This window comes from Phyllobates terribilis, unplaced genomic scaffold (assembly GCF_046119375.1).
Source record: "Phyllobates terribilis strain yellow unplaced genomic scaffold, ASM4611937v1 Scaffold_8__6_contigs__length_399053987, whole genome shotgun sequence".
Classification (NCBI taxonomy): domain Eukaryota; kingdom Metazoa; phylum Chordata; class Amphibia; order Anura; family Dendrobatidae; genus Phyllobates; species Phyllobates terribilis.
In genome coordinates, this window is record NW_027362768.1 from 294,999,248 (window position 1) to 295,016,645 (window position 17,398).

Genomic DNA, 17,398 nt, shown 5'->3' on the forward strand with positions numbered 1-17,398 from the left:
ACGATTCGATGATTGGTCGCGGTCTTCGGACCCGACCAATCACTGATCTTAGCGCAAAACTTAAACACCGCTGTGCTGATTGGTCGCCGACGCTGCCTGCGACCAATCACGGATTTGGGCGCCACATTTAAATATCGGCCGCGAACAATCAGCACAGCGGTGTTTAAATGTGGAGCCAAGATCGGTGATTGGTCGCGGACGATATTTAAATTTGATGCCCAAATCAGTGATTGGTCGCGGGCAGCGCCTGCGACCAATTAGAGATTTTTAGCACAAATGTCCGGACCTTGTAACACCATGCGGATACTATGGGGACATCAGCGGCTAGGGTGTGAAGGGAGGACCGGGGAGCGGCGTCCGCGACCAATCAGCACAGTAGTGTTTAACTTTGGCCGCAAGATCAGTGATTGGTCGCGGGCCAAGTCCGCGACCAATCAACGATTTGTGCGGCACATTTAAATAGCGGCCGCGACCAACTGGACCCGCAGCGCCGCTTCCCGGTCCTCCCTTCACGCCCTAGCCGCATGGATGTCAGCGGCGCTGCCTGTGCGGATACTTCCGCTGCGAGAACCCAGGACATGAGCGGGCGCTCGCAGCAGAAGTATCCCGACACGCAACGCCGCTCCCCGGTCCTCCCTTCACACCCTAGCCGCTGATGTCCCCATAGTATCCGCATGGTGTTACAAGGTCTGGACATTTGTGTTAAAAATCGCTAATTGGTCGCAGGCGCTGCCCGCGACCAATCACCGATTTGGGCGCCAAATTTAAATATCGGCCGCGACCAATCACCGATCTTGGCTCCACATTTCAACACCGCTGTACTGATTGGTCGCGGACGCTATTTAAATGTGGCGCCAAAATCGGTGATTGGTCGCGGGCTGCTGCCGCGACCAATCAGCAGAGCGGTGTTTAACTTTAGCGCCAAGATCACTGATTGGTCGCGCTCTAAGCACGCGACCAATCAGCGAATCGTATTGGTGAGGAGCGGGGAGCGGAATCGTATTAGTGAGGACCGGGGAGCGCCGCTGCCTGTGCGGATACTTCCACTCAGAGAAGCCGGGAGATGAGCGACTGCTCGCAGCAGAAGTATCCCGATCCGCAGCGCCGTTCCCCGGTCCTCTCTTCACACCCTGTCCGCTGATGTCCCCACAGTATCCGCATGGTGTTACAAAGATCCGGACATTTGTGTTAAAAATCGCTGATTGGTTGCAGGCGCTGCCCGCGACCAATCACCGATTTGGGCGCCAAATTTAAATATCGGCCGCGACCAATCAGCACAGCGGTGTTTAAATCTGGAGCCAAGATCGGTGATTGGTCACGGCCGATATTTAAATTTGGCACCCAAATCGGTGATTGGTCGCGGGCAGCGCCAGCGACCAATCAGCGATTTTTAACACAATGTCCGGACCTTTGTAACACCATGCGGATACTGTGGGGACATCAGCGGCTAGGGTGTGAAGGGAGGACTGGGGAGCGGCGCTGCCTGTGCAGATACTTCTGCTGCGAGAACCAGGGACATGAGCGGCCGCTCGCAGCAGAAGTATCCCGACACGCAACGCCGCTCCCCGGTCCTCCCTTCACACCCTAGCCGCTGATGTCCCCATAGTATCCGCATGGTGTTACAAGGTCCGGACATTTGTGTTAAAAATCGCTAATTGGTCGCAGGCGCTGCCCGCGACCAATCACTGATTTGGGCGCCAAATTTAAATATCGGCCGCGACCAATCACCGATCTTGGCTCCACATTTCAACACCGCTGTACTGATTGGTCGCGGACGATATTTAAATGTGGCGCCAAAATCGGTGATTAGTGGCGCCCAGCGTCGGCGCCCAATCTGCACAGCGGTTTTTAAATGTGGAGCCAAGATCCGTGATTGGTCGCTGCCGATATTTAAATTTGGCGCCCAAATCGGTGATTGGTCGCGGGCAGCGCCTGCGACCAATTAGCGATTTTTAACACAAATGTCCGGATCTTTGGAACACCATGCTGATACTGTGGGGACATCAGATGCTAGGGTGTGAAGGGAGGACTGGGGAGTGGCGTTGCGGGTCCGGATACTTCTGCTGCAAGCGCCCGCTCATGTCCCGGCTTCTCGGAGCGGAAGTAGCCGCACAGGCAGCCGCTCCCCGGTCCTCACCAATACGATATGCTGATTGGCCGCGTTGGGAGGGCGCGACCAATCAGAGATTTGAACGCTGAATTCAAACACACTGTCCGCTGCTTAGTAACATGGCGTGCGACATTTAAAACCTGCTTCTATGATTGGTCACGGACGCCGCCCGCGACCAATCACAGATTTCCGCGCCAAATTTAAACACGCTCTCCGGCCAATTACTGCAACATTTCAAATATCTACGCCACGTATGTGAGATAGCACGGCTAACTCCGCCCATGTGGTCATGTGACTCACAAAATGCTCATAACGTACTGAGCAGGTTTTCTCTGTCACACTGTGCGAGGGACTCCTGTCACACTGTGCGAGGGACTTCAGTCACACTGTGCGAGGGACTTCAGTCACACTGTGCGAGGGACTTCAGTCACACTGTGCAAGGGACTTCTGTCACACTGTGCGAGGGACTTCTGTCAGGTTTACTGAACACGTTCTGCCAGTGACAGCACGCTGAAGAGATACTTCTTTACGCTTCCTGTTTTATAATGGGTCGTAAGCGAAAATACGCCACGGAGGAAGACAGAAAAGCAGCAGAAGCAGCAAGAAAACGACAACGTCGAGAGCAACAGACACCACAACATACTGCCGCCAGACAAGGTCAGGATGCGGAAGCTCACAAAAAACGTCGGGAACAGGAGATACCGCAACACACTGCCGCCAGACAAACGCAGGATGCGGAATCTCACAAAAAACGCCGGGAACAGGAGACACCGCAACACACTGCCGCCAGACAAGCCCAGGATGCCGAATATCACCAAAAACGCCGGGAACAGGAGACACCGCAACACACTGCCGCCAGACAAGCTCAGGATGCGGAAACTCACCAAAAACGCCGGGAACAGGAGACACCGCAACAAACTGCCGCAAGACAAGCCCAGGATGCGGAAGCTCAACAAAAACGCCGGGAACAGGAGACACCGCAACACACTGCCGCCAGACAAGCTCAGGATGCCGAATCTCACAAAAAATGCCGGGAACAGGAGACACCGCAACACACTGCCGCCAGACAAGCCCAGGATGCCGAATCTCAACAAAAACGGCGGGAACAGGAGACACCGCAACACACTGCCGCAAGACAAGCCCAGGATGCGGAAGCTCCAAAAAATCGCCGGGAACAGGAGACACCGAAACACACTGCCGCCAGACAAGCCCAGGATGCGGAAGCTCACCAAAAACGCCGGGAACAGGAGACACCGCAACACACTGCCGCCAGACAAGCCCAGGATGCGGAATCTCACCAAAAACGCCAGAAACTGGAGACACCGCAACACACTGCCGCCAGACAAGCCCAGGATGCGGAATCTCACCAAAAACGCCGGAAACTGGAGACACCGCAACACACTGCCGCCAGACAAGCCCACAATGCAGAATCTCAACAAAAACGCCGGGAACAGGAGACATCGCAACACACTGCCGTCAGACAAGCCAAGGATGCAGAATATCGCAAGAAACAACGGGCGCAGGACACACCGCAACACACTGCCGCCAGACAAGCCCAGGAGGTGGAATCTCACCAAAAACGCCGGGAACAGGAGACACCGCAACACACTGCCGCCAGACAAGCCCAGGATGCGGAATCTCACCAAAAATGCCGGAAACTGGAGACACCGCAACACACTGCCGCCAGACAAGCCCACGATGCAGAATCTCAACAAAAAAGCCGGGAACAGGAGACATCGCAACACACTGCCGTCAGACAAGCCAAGGATGCAGAATATCGCAAGAAACAACGGGCGCAGGACACACCGCAACACACTGCCGCCAGACAAGCCCAGGAGGCGGAATCTCACCAAAAACGCCGGGAACAGGAGACACCACAACACACTGCCAGCAGACAAGCCCAGGATGCGGAAGCTCACAGAAAATTTCGGAAGCAGGAGACAACACCACACACTGCCGCCAGACAAGCACAGGATGCGGAATCTCACAGACAACGTCGGCAACAGGAGACAACACAACACACTGTCGCCAGACAAGCCCAGGATGCGGAATCTCACAGGCAACGTCGGAAACAGGAGACACCACAAGACACTGCCGCCAGACAAGCACAGGATGCGGAATCTCACAGACAACGTCGGGAACGGAAAACACCGCAACACACTGCGGCTAGACACGAACTCGATGCAGAATCCCATAGACAATGTCGTCTGAATGAATCTCCAGAATCCAGGACAAACCGAGAACAACACGATCGACAAATTTATCAAAAAAGAATGCTCTACCAACTAAGGCAAACCCAGCAGAACATTCAACAACTTGCACGTTACGTAACAGACAATGAAACTATAATTATTCAACACTACTGTGGGAAGATGAATGTAGTTTGTTCAAAATGCGAATCTATGAATTTTATCGAGGAAAAACCATCTGACAATCAGTTTACTCAATGCTGTCTAAAAGGAAAAGTGATGCTACCAAGATGTCACTACTCAGATCTGTTTGAGCAGTTGATGAAAGGAACGCATGAACACAGTAGAAATTTTATGGAAAATATCAGAAGTATCAACAGTTCTCATGCGTTTGCTTCATTTGGTGCCAACATTGCACCACCCCCTGGATTCGGACCGTATTGTTTTAAAATTCATGGCCAGATCTACCACTGTACTGGAACACTTCACCCAGAACTAGGACAACCACCAACATTTGCACAATTATACATCTTTGATCCAAATGAGGCTACAGAACAAAGGATGAACCAAAAAGAAAATGAAAAGTGTAATGCAGAACTGATGAACCTAATTGCCGTACATTTACAAACAATCAGCCCATTTGCTGCCACATATCGCATGCTAAAAGACGTTGAAGCTGAGGAGGAACAGAGAGCTATACAAAATGGGACGGAAATGCCTTCTATTATCATGGTCATTAAACAAGAACGTCAACAAGATCCCCGATGTTACAACAAACCACGTGTAAGTGAGGTCGCAGTTGTTTTTCAAAACGATGATGGAGATCCTCCTTTTCAAAGAGATATATTAGTCCATCTTAAGCCAGACAAAAACAACCCTTTCGTTCCTAAAACACAACGGATTAGCATTTTGCACAGCAACCTTGATGCTCTTCTGTATCCGCTATTCTTTCCAAGCGGTGATCAAGGGTGGCATGAAAACCTACACCAGCAAGGAACTTCAAGAAGAATTACACAACTACAGTACTACAGTTTTCTTCTGTCTGTGCGAAAATACTTCAATCCTATTTTAAACGGTGGGAAACTGACACAACAGTACTTAGTAGACGCATACGTTAAAATTGAAGCAAATCGGCTCAATTTCATATGAAGAAATCAAAAACAACTTAAAGTTGAAGACTACTGCGTTCTTCAAGAACATTTGCAAAAACAATCCATTCAAAAAGGAATTCCAATTGGAAAAACAGTAATTCTCCCGTCGTCCTTTGAAGGTAGCCCCCGCAACATGCAACAGCGTTATCAAGATGCAATGGCAATAGTAACAAAGTATGGAAGACCTGACATTTTTTTAACAATGACCTGTAATCCTAAATGGCCGGAAATTACAGAAAATCTACAACCCTGGCAGCAAGTTGAACACAGGCCGGACTTAGTTGCACTTGTATTTCGACTAAAACTCAGCAGCCTTTTTGAAGACATCAAAAAAGGCCTTTTTGGAACAGTCGTAGCAATGGTACACGTCATAGAGTTTCAGAAACGAGGTCTCCCACATGCGCATGTACTAATTATTTTAGACGCGGATTCCAAGTTTCGCACGGAGGATGAAATTGACAACATAGTGTGGGCTGAAATTCCTAACCAAGAAAAGTATCCTGAACTGTATAATATTGTAATCTGTAATATGGTTCATGGCCCATGCGGTGTAGCAAATCCAAAAAGTCCATGCATGGAAAACGGAAAGTGTACAAAAGGGTTTCCAAAGCAGTTGAAACAGCACACTGTTAAAGATTTGGATGGCTACCCATCCTACCGGAGACAACTGATTGATAACATTGTACACAACAAAAAGATTATAAATAACTCATGGATAGTTCCATACAACCCGGACTTATTAAAACGCTACAACTGTCACATCAACGTTGAAATCTGCGCTTCAATAAAAAGTGTTAAATATCTTTTCAAGTACATCTACAAGGGGCATGACAAAGCTAACGTCGAAATGCAACAAAAAACAGTCAATCACGATGAATCATCACGGTTTGTTGACTCAAGATATGTCAGTGCTCCAGAAGCTGCTTGGAGAATATTTGCATTTCCAATGCATTCACAGTCCCATGCCATTATACGTTTAGCTATTCATTTACCAAATCAACAGCAGCTTTATTTCTTTGAAAATGCTCAAGTCGAAGATGTCTCCAAAAATTTAAGCACAACGTCAACATTAATGGAATGGTTTTTGCTGAACCAACGTGACGAAAACGCAAGGCAGTATTTGTATCGAGAGATTCCAGAGCATTACGTTTGGAATAAAACTTGGAAGCCAAGACAACGAGGACTTAGCAGAATAATTGGACGCATGTATACTGTTAGTGTCAAAGATCAAGAAAGATATTGCCTTCGGCTGTTACTACTGCCTAAGAAACTTCGTGAATTGTTTGCCTACATTTGTGTCTTTGGACCGCCTACAAATCCGGCTCAACTTTGGACAAATTTCAAAGAACATATAATTGAAGATTACTGCTTACGTCTTCACAACAAAAGTGGAAATTGTCACAATTGCGAATCTTATGCCATGCAAGATGTCCAAAATATTCTACTACTGCATGGAAAAATGTTTTCAGACTTTAATTTGCCACAGCCTGCAAGTCAAGTTGCACAAATTCAAGAGTATGACGAAGCTTATGAATTATTGTTGGCAACAGAGAAGAAAAACTTCTTAAATCAAGAACAACGGATTGCATATGACACTATTGTGAGCGCTGTAGAAAACCAAGCCGATCCAACGCCAAAATGTTTCTTTATTGACGGTCCTGGAGGCAGCGGTAAAACATACCTATATGAAGTTTTAATGCATCACGTTAGAGGGTTAGGAAAAGTCATATTGCCATCGGCTACAACAGGTATTGCAGCAAACCTTTTACGAGTAGGTCGCACTATGCATTCACTCTTTGGGATACCAGTTCCGGTCAATGAAATCTCCGTTTCCAGAATCAAACAAGACACATTTGCAGGAAAACAGTTGAACAGTGCAAATCTTTTGATACTTGATGAGTGCACCATGGCGCCCAAATATGCTTTGAGCTTAATTGACAGACTTCTGCGTGAAGTTATGACTACAAATATTGCTGAAAAAAATGAAATTCCTTTTGGAGGTAAAGTTTTTGTCCTTGGCGGAGATTTTAGGCAATGCCTTCCAGTTGTACCAAATGGAACAAGAACAAATATTATCGAGTCAACCTTAAAAATGTCAGACCTTTGGAAAAAGTTTAATAAACTACAACTAATTAACAACATGCGATCTTCTGACCCAGAGTACAGCAACTGGCTTCTTAAACTTGGTAATGGTGAACTGAGCAATGAATATAACCTTGGAGAAGACATTATTGAAATACCAGAAGAAATAGTGTGCACTGACTGCATCGTAAGTGATGTTTTTGGACAACGCGTTGAAATAGATTTAAACGACCAAAGCAGTGTTGAGAGGGCCTCTTCCTATGCAATTCTCTGTCCCAAGAACGATGACGTAGCTCTGCTAAATTCCCGTGTGATGGATAGAATGCCTGGAGAGTATAAATTATACAAAAGTGATGATTCGGTGGATGTCGACAATGAAGATGAACGAGAGCATTATCCAGTTGAATTTTTAAATAGTGTTACGCCATCAGGAATGCCATTCCACAGACTACAACTTAAAGTTGGAGCAATCGTAATGTTGCTTCGGAATCTAAATACAAGAAATGGTCTATGTAATGGAACTCGCCTTATTGTTACTGGACTCCATTCCCACATAATTCAAGCAACAGTGATCACTGGATCTGCAAAAGGAGAGGAAGTGTTCATTCCACGCATTGATTTATGTCCTTCAGACACCGGTCTTCCATGTAGGCTTCGACGTCGACAGTTTCCAGTAAAACCAGCATTTGCCATGACAATAAACAAGTCACAAGGTCAAACTCTACAACGTGTTGGCATATATTTACCGGAGCCCGTTTTTGGACATGGACAAGTCTATGTTGCATTTTCAAGAGTTAAAATGAGATCCAATGTCAAGGTGCAAGTTTTGGATACCCATTTACAAGGAAAGTTGCTTCCAGATAGTCCAAAAGTATTCACCAAAAATGTCGTGTACAAAAATATTTTAGGTTGATATTGTTAATAAATAAATTCTTGGGTCGCACTTCTTTTGTCTGATGATTTATTGTAAAATATTGTTACATATTCATGGAATGGTTTATATATTTTGATCATCTGTTTAATAATTTTGTTTCGTTGTATTAAGTTCTATAACCAATAATAGTTAATAAAGTATTATTCTGTGTATTCATTGTATTATTGTTAAATCTTCATAGCGGCATCTGCAGCATCTGCTACTAAAGTGAATGCAGATTTGTGCCTCTCCACGCACTTAGTCCCGGCGTGGAAAGCAGCGAATCTACAGACAGCAGCTAATCACAGCAGTATCTGAGAGCGCGTGCTGTGCCTCACATCCTGCGAGGAGCTGCTGAAAACAGGACAGACAGCGCTAGAGCAGAGAAAGGAAACAAGGGGAGGATTAGGGTTTAGTTTTTGAACTGTGCTGTAGAGATGGGGGAATGAGTAGGTCAAACAAAACCAGGATAAGGGGGCCATACAAGCTAAGATGAGGAAGGCGTACAATCCAAAATAAGTCAGCCATACAAACCAGGATTAGAAGAATGGGGCAGCCATACAAACCACATTGACAGACCGCGCTGTGGATGCTGGATGTGACACGATGACGGATAACCCCGGCCACAGCCCGTCATTCACTGTGGTGCGCGGAACAGCAGACCCCTGGCTGCAGCCGCAAATAGTTGTGATGTAAACTGAAGCAACATACGGCTGCAGGCGGGAGAATTACGTGCTGGCTGTGCGTCGTCAGCGATGTTGTCACAAGCAGGATTGACAACATTGATTAGGGACACCGAGAGGATACATTGTGAAGTTAATTAAAAGTAGTGCACAACCCATTTAAACACTGCTTCGCTGCTTAGTGGCGCCCGGTCAGCCGCATGCATATTCTAGAATACCCGATGCATTAGAATCGGGCCACCATCTAGTAATATATAATAACCCACACATACTAGTTCGACGTTTTGGTGGGATAAGTGAACGAGGCTCCAAGAAATATTGAGCGATTGGTGATGTAATATACACAATTTGCTGCTGATGTTTTTACAGGAGCATGGTTAGGCTCAATGGACATAATGGAAATCACCAATACAATTCTGCCTCATCTCATCGGCTGACGTGTAATATACAAGAGACATACAAAGCATGTTATGTTTCTAAAGGGAACCAGTCATGTCAGATATTTTTTTTTAAGTAAATTTATTGCTTTTTCATTTAGTTTTACAAATCAAAAAGAGAAATAATATAACATGTTACAAAAGACATCATGTTTACATTCATGAGCGCACTTCATATATCACACTTAAAAAATCCTATATAACTGTTAGACTTTTAAAGGGAATCGGTCATGTGAAAAATGCTATTAACCTGCAGATTAATAGCGTTCTGAACCTGCCTGGTACCAAGAGGAAAGGAACTTTATTTCTTCGGCAGCATTCGGGTTTCAGGCACGGGGGCAGCGCCGGTTCAGTCACCGCTCTGTGAATGTAGAGCGATGGCTCTAACTTTGCCCCCGGCCCTGACAGCTGGACCTAATGCTGAGCTGCTGTCAGTCAGTGTCGGGGTGCAGTTACAGCCGCTGATCTCTATACACAGAACGGTGACTGAACCCGTGCCGGCGCTGCCCCCGTGCCTGAAACCAGTACACTATTGGGAGGTATAATGTTAATTTCCTCCTGACAGCGTGGGTCTAAGTGCCAGCACCAGGCAGGTTCAGAACGCTATTAACCTGCATATTAACCCCATATCTGCAGGTTAATAGCGTTTTTTTTCACGTGACAGGTTCCCTTTAAGTCTTCAAGACAGTAACAGCATTTGGAATCTTTGTGACACCTTCAGCCTTCCCAATGTACTGTCTAATTCTTCGATACCTTCCTTTCAGTGTGTATAAAAGCTTATACTAAATGTTTTATCTCTACAGCACTATAATACGTCAAAATAAACTTTCTTCAATTGTCAAGGAAAAGCTTAGTTTTTCTTCTATCGCGTTCTGTTTCTATCTGCTCTATGTTCAGCAAACATCTTAGTTTGTCTCAAATCAAGTGTTATGAAGGTACTGATTGCGATAACCAATCTTTTAAAATGGCCTTTTCTAGAGATCAGAAAAATGGAGTGTATGAGAATAGGAAAGCGACCAGAGCTTGTGCTCCCATGCACTCCTCCTTCTTTATGAAATATTGCTAACATAGGGCTTACCTACAATATTATATTCCAAATATGTTCTACACTTGATTGGATTATGCTCAAGAACGTTTGGACTATACTACACTGCCATAGTCTGTTTTGCAAGTCTTACATTTAGGGCAATATGAGATTCTATCAGTCTGAAGTGTACCTGATCACACTATTAACATGCAAATACAGGGATAATCTGCAGATTAATAATGTTATGAAGGTGCCCAGTCGTCGTACTGAAAATGCAACACCTGGGAGAAAGTGAACTTTACTTCTCCCTGTAGCCGCTGCTTTCAGTCATACCGGCGTCTCCGGAGAAATTAGTCACCGTTCACAGCACTGAGAGCAGCGGCTGTAAACACGGACCGGCACTGACTGACTGTCGGCTCAGAAGTGCATCAGTGTAGAGCTGCCACTCTCTGCGCTGTGAGCAGTGACTGTAATTGCTCAGGACATGGCGGTATGACTGAAAGCGGCGGCTCCAGGGAGAAATAAAGTTAAAACCAATTGGGAGAAAATTAAGTACAACGTCCAGGCACTTTCATAATTATCCCTATATCTGCAGGTTAATAGTGTTATCTGACCTGATAGATTCCCTTTAATGAGGCTGGTGGAATATGTAATGCAAAATCAACAGGGTAAAATCACAGCTAGTGTGCTGGTTTGTTCATTGTATCAGAGGAGAAAGAGGTCAACTAAATAAGAGCACAAGGTGACGGTTACAGGACCACTTGGGCATGTTTGTGTGTGGTCAGAAGAAATAGCAAGAAGAATTTCCTCCCCTTCTTCCAAGAACCTTATCTTTCTCATTTTTCTGTTGGCATAGCAGTATGAGGGCTTGATTTTTGTAGGGTGAAAATTCCAACAGGGGTAAAATGGTAAGAACAAAAATGCAAATCCGCCATTGTATTCTGGGGCTTGTTTTTACAGCGTTCATTGTATGGTTAAAAAAAAAAAAATTGACCTGGCAATATGATACTTCACGTCAGAACGATTACAAAAGTATACATATTGTTAGGGAGGTGCATCAACCAAAAAACAGCAATTATTTTCTCTGTACGGTGCTGACCATATGGGTTAATTACAGCAACTTATATTTTCATTTACTGAACTTTTACAGACGCAGCGATAACGAACGTCACTTTAAAAAAATAAATAAAAAAATCATATCTACTGTATTTTTAGTCCCCTTCAAGGGCATGAATCTGATCTACAGTATATAGAAGACATGATGATCACTTCTGAAGCCCAGTGATTGACAGCAGCATTTATGTGGTTAAGGAGGACCAACCACTATGTCAAAAGTGGCCAATTTTTGCTTTTATTTAATTCTCGCTGCTCCAATAACAATCTGGCACCTGCCTTGTATAGAGACCACTCACACTTTACCCACATCTGACATAGGATGAGGTAGATCCTATGTGGGGAAGGGACAGACCATAGGAAAGTCATCAACAATTTCTAATGATACAGCGACATTTAGGAAAAGGTTTCTAACAGTAGAGACCCTGCAGACACAAACTGCGCATGCAGAGTGCCGGGTGCCCCAGCCAAGGCATCTGAGCAGAGGGACTTTGTAGCCAATGCTAATTAGTCACATCTGGTGAGACGTGGAGAAAAAAAGTGGCCTTGTGAACCTCCACTGACAAAAGATCAATATAGAAATATATGAAAAGTTAGTAGCACTGAGAACTGGAAAACACCACAAACTAAAAGGTGTTGAACTAAATGGGTGATCGCGTTCAGAAAATCATCTTCCTCCAGCTGCAGTTTATTATAACAGACCCCTCTTTCCTCACTGTCTTCAGGTCCTGGCACCGAGTCTCTGCAGCTGCTCCAGTGCCTAACACGCTGACGTCATAATGACAACGCTGCAGCCAATCAGTGAGCTGAGTAGTTTGTACAGTCAATCTGAGAAAAGCCACTAAGCTCACAGGTTGGCTACAGTGGCGCCTACGTAGATCTCAGGTTGGCTACAGCAAATTCACCATGATTTCAGCGCTGCAGACAATCACAGACACCAGGAGCAGCAGCAGAGACTCTGTGCTGGATCTGAGGAGGGTGAGTGTTATAAAACTGCAGCAGGAGGATTGCAGTTTTCTTAAGGGGACAACCCCTGTAATGGTAGGTGATTCCCAGTGTGCACATAGGAGACAGGAGCAATAATCCTACCTGTGTGTGACGCGCCCCCTGGGCCTGTGCTGTGCAGGGGGATACCCGGAGCCGGATCGCTGGGGGTTGTAGTCCTCCATGGCGGTGACCCGGTCCGTGCCCAGGGCGGTCAAACCAGTGGTAGTCTTAGGTAATAACAATGTCCGACTACGCCACCCGTGGATTGCGGTCAGTGGGGACCGCCGCTGCGCTGCAGACCGCTGAGGCTGATGTTGTTTGCGCAGCCGAGTATGGGATAACTCCCCACGGGAGAAGTATTGCCTCACGGCAGCTTGTGTGGATGATGGGAGTGATGGTGTGTGCGTCCCAGGACTGATGGTGCTGGTGCGGCGATGAAACACAGAGACGTGTGGTGCAGTTCAGGGTGTTTACTGATGGTATAAAGCAGACCCTCCCGGGAGTACTGGTTAGCAGTAGGGGCCTGGTCAGTCTGTGAGCAAGCAGGATCTCCCCCTGGCCAGGTGGAGTTGTAGGCCTCTCCGACTATCTGCACTCTTTCCTGGCTACCTTGCTCTATGCGGGTAGAAGTAGCCCACGTCCCTGAGTATACCGTGTGGTGCTCACCAGTATGGCCGGTGACTTGGGGCCTTCCGTTAGCCTCCGCTTCACATTGGCGGTGCTGGTCCCTTGCTTGTGACCGTGCCTTCGGGTTTCTAAGGCCAGAGGACATGGAATCCCCTGCCGATTGGATTCTGCTGCTGGACCTGGATGTCCCCACAGCCTCGGACTCCGTGTCCGGGTTTAGTGTCTTCAGCTAAGGCGAGCTTTCTAGCTTCCAGCCTCTGGCACTTGCTCCTGCTCCTACAGAGCTCCTGTTGTCACTCTCCCTGTGTCTGGAACTTCACTCACTAATCCCGCCCCAGACCCAGTTTATAAGGGCAGATTCCTCCCCTCCCAGGTCTGGGTGGGCCGTGTTGCATGCTTAGGGCTCCTGACCAGAGAAACCTCCCACTTGCTCTCAGACATAATTTTTCTATTACTGTGGCAACCAGACCCCTGGGGTGCCCCATGTGCGTGTCATAGTCCGCCTGGCAGCTGTAGGGATCATATGGGGTCTGCAGAAAAACAGATCAGAGGGAAATGAGCACAAGCAATAATAACCCATCCACACTGGGATAACGACAGCCGTAAAGAAAGCAATCACACGGGACTCGCCCCCGACACCACTACTGTGATTGATTCATCATCTATTCCACAGCCACTCACATCGTAATCCTCGTATGACATGATGAAGTCTGCAGAGCTGCCACCGGCAACTGCAGCGCGCACAGGGGGGAAACGAGAGACCAACTTCCGGCGACTTCCTATGACCGCAATGCCGATGCCGCGGGCACCCAATCAGGGCCGCTTTTACATTTCTGCTTCAGCACGATTCTTTGCGACCTTGTGGCTGATTGGCTTTTCTCGGTCACGTGTGTTGCAGGCCGCTCTCGCGTGTAGCTGGCTCTACCACATGGAGATGGTTGTTATCTAGTAGCAGACCTTCTGTGGCAGCTCCTGGATCACAGCTCTGATTACTGCAGAGCTCCTCAGGGTTAACATTAGGATCTGTTGTACTGCTGATAAGTGATCCTAGGTCTGGTCATTTCTACACACTATTCAACTATCAGGCGTAAGGGGGTGACATACTTTTTTAGGTTGTGTTCATACTGAAGTTTTTTAGCGGGTTTTCAGAGCTGTTTCACTCTTAGGCTATGTGCCCAGGATGCAGAAATGAAGCAGAAATTTCCTCAAATCCGCAAAGGTCAATTTCTCTTGCGGGTACGCTGAGTTTTTTGTCTCTTCTTACTGGGTCATATTTTAAATAAAGCTGCATTGTTTTTGATACTTCCTGGTTGAGATTCTTATGTGCGGATTACATATGTGATTGATGCATTTCTGCCGCGGACACGCACTAAAGACGCATGTGTGATTTTACCTGATTTTCTGCATGTAATGCAACTTTATAGGAAATATTTACACACAAAACTCAGTGTACCTGCAAGAGAAAATGTCCGGCTGCTTATTTCAAACACGCACCACAGGTGAGGTTACATTGAGTAAAATAAAAGCACAGGGGGCAGGAGATTTCTATAAATCCCATCCACTTTGCTGGATTTGTAAGATGCTTCGTTTTTGATGTAGCAAAATATGCAGCATCAAAAATGCACCAAAAGCTGATCTCTGGAACGTAGTCTTATACTGACCCATCTCTTTTTTAACTCCAGAAACTGAAAACACATCTGATTGTCTTTAAACTTTAGTATGTGGTGTTATTAAAGGTATAACTCACAACTGTCCCGGATTCAGCGGGACTGTCCCGATTTGAGGGCTCAATCCCGCATCCCATTCCATCACATCTCAGCTGTTCTCCAGACTTTTATACTCACCTCTCCGACGACGTTTTCATCGCTCCTGTAGCTTTTCCCGGGGCGGGGCTTCTCGGTGCATAAATTACATTCTTCTCAGGGGCGGGGTTGCTCGCTGCATAAATTAAATTATTCTCCGGGGGTGGGGCTGCTCGCTGCATAAATTAAATGATATATTTACTTCTTCTGCCTCCTGTGATCTGGTGGGAATCAAACTCACATCTCTGTGTTCATCTTAGTGTTCATCGGCTGGTGCTCTACCAACAAGGCATAGCACACAATGTTATAGATAGGAGAACTTGGTTATCTTGACCTCTATTGCAGGCAATGCACCCAGAAGCAGAGTATAAATATTCTTAGAAATACATTGTATATATAACAATATATTTTTATGTTGCCTGTATCCTGAGGTGAAGAAAACTTTTTTTTGTTCCTATATAAGTATTAAAATTAATTAGCAAATACAAAAAAATAATTCTGCGACTCATCCCAGGTCTTGTGCCCACAACCTTTACATTACAGATAAGGGGCTTTAAGCTGCTGAACCACAAGTTCTAATGATGTCACTGATCTGTATTGCAGGCTCGGCCTTCAGGCAGATGATACTGATTGAAATACACTGCTGTGTACAATGGACGGTATGTATTTTTATTCTACAGGGAAAATAAGAGATTTTTTTCATCCTATAAAGTTGTTAAAAAATAATGAAAAACACATGATAATGAAAGACATATTGTCATTTTAATGCATATTTTTTAAAATAATGAGCATCACAAATCAGCACATAACACGGACATATTTGGTGTCCCTGTAATCGTAACGACCCTCACAACATAGTGATCAGATTATTTACGGGATCAGTAAATGACGTAAAAAATTGGCATGATTGATTTTTTTTTCTCTATTAAACCCATAAAAAATATAATAAAACTGTAATGCTGAGGCCGTGTTCATAAGTAGCGTAAATGCTGCGTTCTTTCTGCTGCTTTTTGTCTGTAGATGTTCGCACCACACAACGCAGTAACAATCTTCTCTGATTATTGTGTGTTTGCTGCGTTTCTTCTATGCGTTTTCCCTCTTATTTGATGCGATTACGGTACAGATATGAAGCAGAGTTTTTAACGCTTTTTAAAAGTACAGAAAAGTTTTGATTCTACACTTAAAAATACAGCGGCATTTTTTTCTTCGTTCTTTATTTTTTTTTCAGAAGGAGATTATAGAGAAAAAATGCTCCAAAACCGCAGAGTTCAGCAGCTTCTTCAGACCACAGAGCGGAGATTTCATGGAATCATGTCCACTTTGCTTTAAAATTTAGACCTTGTTCACTTGTAGAGTAAATGCTGCTTTTTTTGCATACAAATTTTGCTGTGTTTAACTGTCCAAGCAAAGTGGATGTGATTTCAAGAAGGGGGCTGGAGGCATGGGAACCTAGAAGGAAACCCCACATGACCTGGATTGGCCAGGAGCGTGCAATTTTTAAATCCCAATGGTCGGGATTGGGTATAGGCTTGGAGGGGCTGGCATTTGGATGGGGGTGGGGTAAAGGGGGGGAGAGGTATAATAGGGAAAAGTGCGGGAAAACGGGCAGTCCAGGGAAGAAGTCATTGAGAGAAGTTCTGGAGCACTAATCCCCAAAAAATATATATATAATAATTTTACCTTTTACCAATTTACACTCTTCTGGCAATTATGGAGTCCGTGGAGTCCCTTATCGCCAGGCTGAGGGAGACTGCCAGATCCAGGCGAGGAGGGTGGCTTGAGTCCCAGCTGGCCGGGCTGTTGGGGAATGCCGGAGAGGAAGAATCCCTGTCGGGATCGGGAAGAATTGCCAGGAGGACGCGGCCCCCCGAGAGGCTTTCCCCAGAGATGGTCGGTACGGGCAGCAGGCGCAGGCTGCGGAGCCCCTCAGGGGACCCTGCGTCCGGTGAGCATGCCGGCGGAATGCCCTGCTGGCGTGCCCGCCGCGGCAGGAATCCGCCGAGCCGGTCTGCGGGCTCTTCCTGCATCGGGTCGCGGTCAGCGACTGAAGTTCCCCGCTCCGTCGTGGTGCGGCCTGCCCCTTCGGCGCGCCGCAGTACTAGATCTCAGGCCGCACCGGAAGCAAGGCCCGGGCCGCCGACGCGTCACCCGGGGGTCGGGGCCTCACCGGAAATGGGGCCTACGTCACTTCCGGCCCCGGATACAGATGGAAGGGACACACAGCCAATGAGCGGCGGGCGCAGGGACACGCCCCCCGCTCCTAGATGCGGCGGCGAT

At 46.5% G+C, this 17,398-nt stretch overlaps 1 protein-coding gene across 2 annotated transcripts in view; it reads left to right on the forward strand.

Moving 5' to 3' along the window:
* The window catches only part of LOC141157337 (ankyrin repeat domain-containing protein 54-like), a 174,399-nt gene that overhangs the window by 49,365 nt on the left and 107,636 nt on the right, over positions 1–17,398 (forward strand). The window contains exon 3 of one of the 2 annotated variants that reach the window (XM_073644446.1): positions 15,725–15,780. The exons of the other annotated variant lie outside the window; for it this stretch is intronic. The gene's annotated coding sequence lies outside the window, so the exon portion shown is untranslated. The remainder of the gene's footprint in view (positions 1–15,724; positions 15,781–17,398) is intronic. 2 annotated transcript variants of the gene reach the window in all.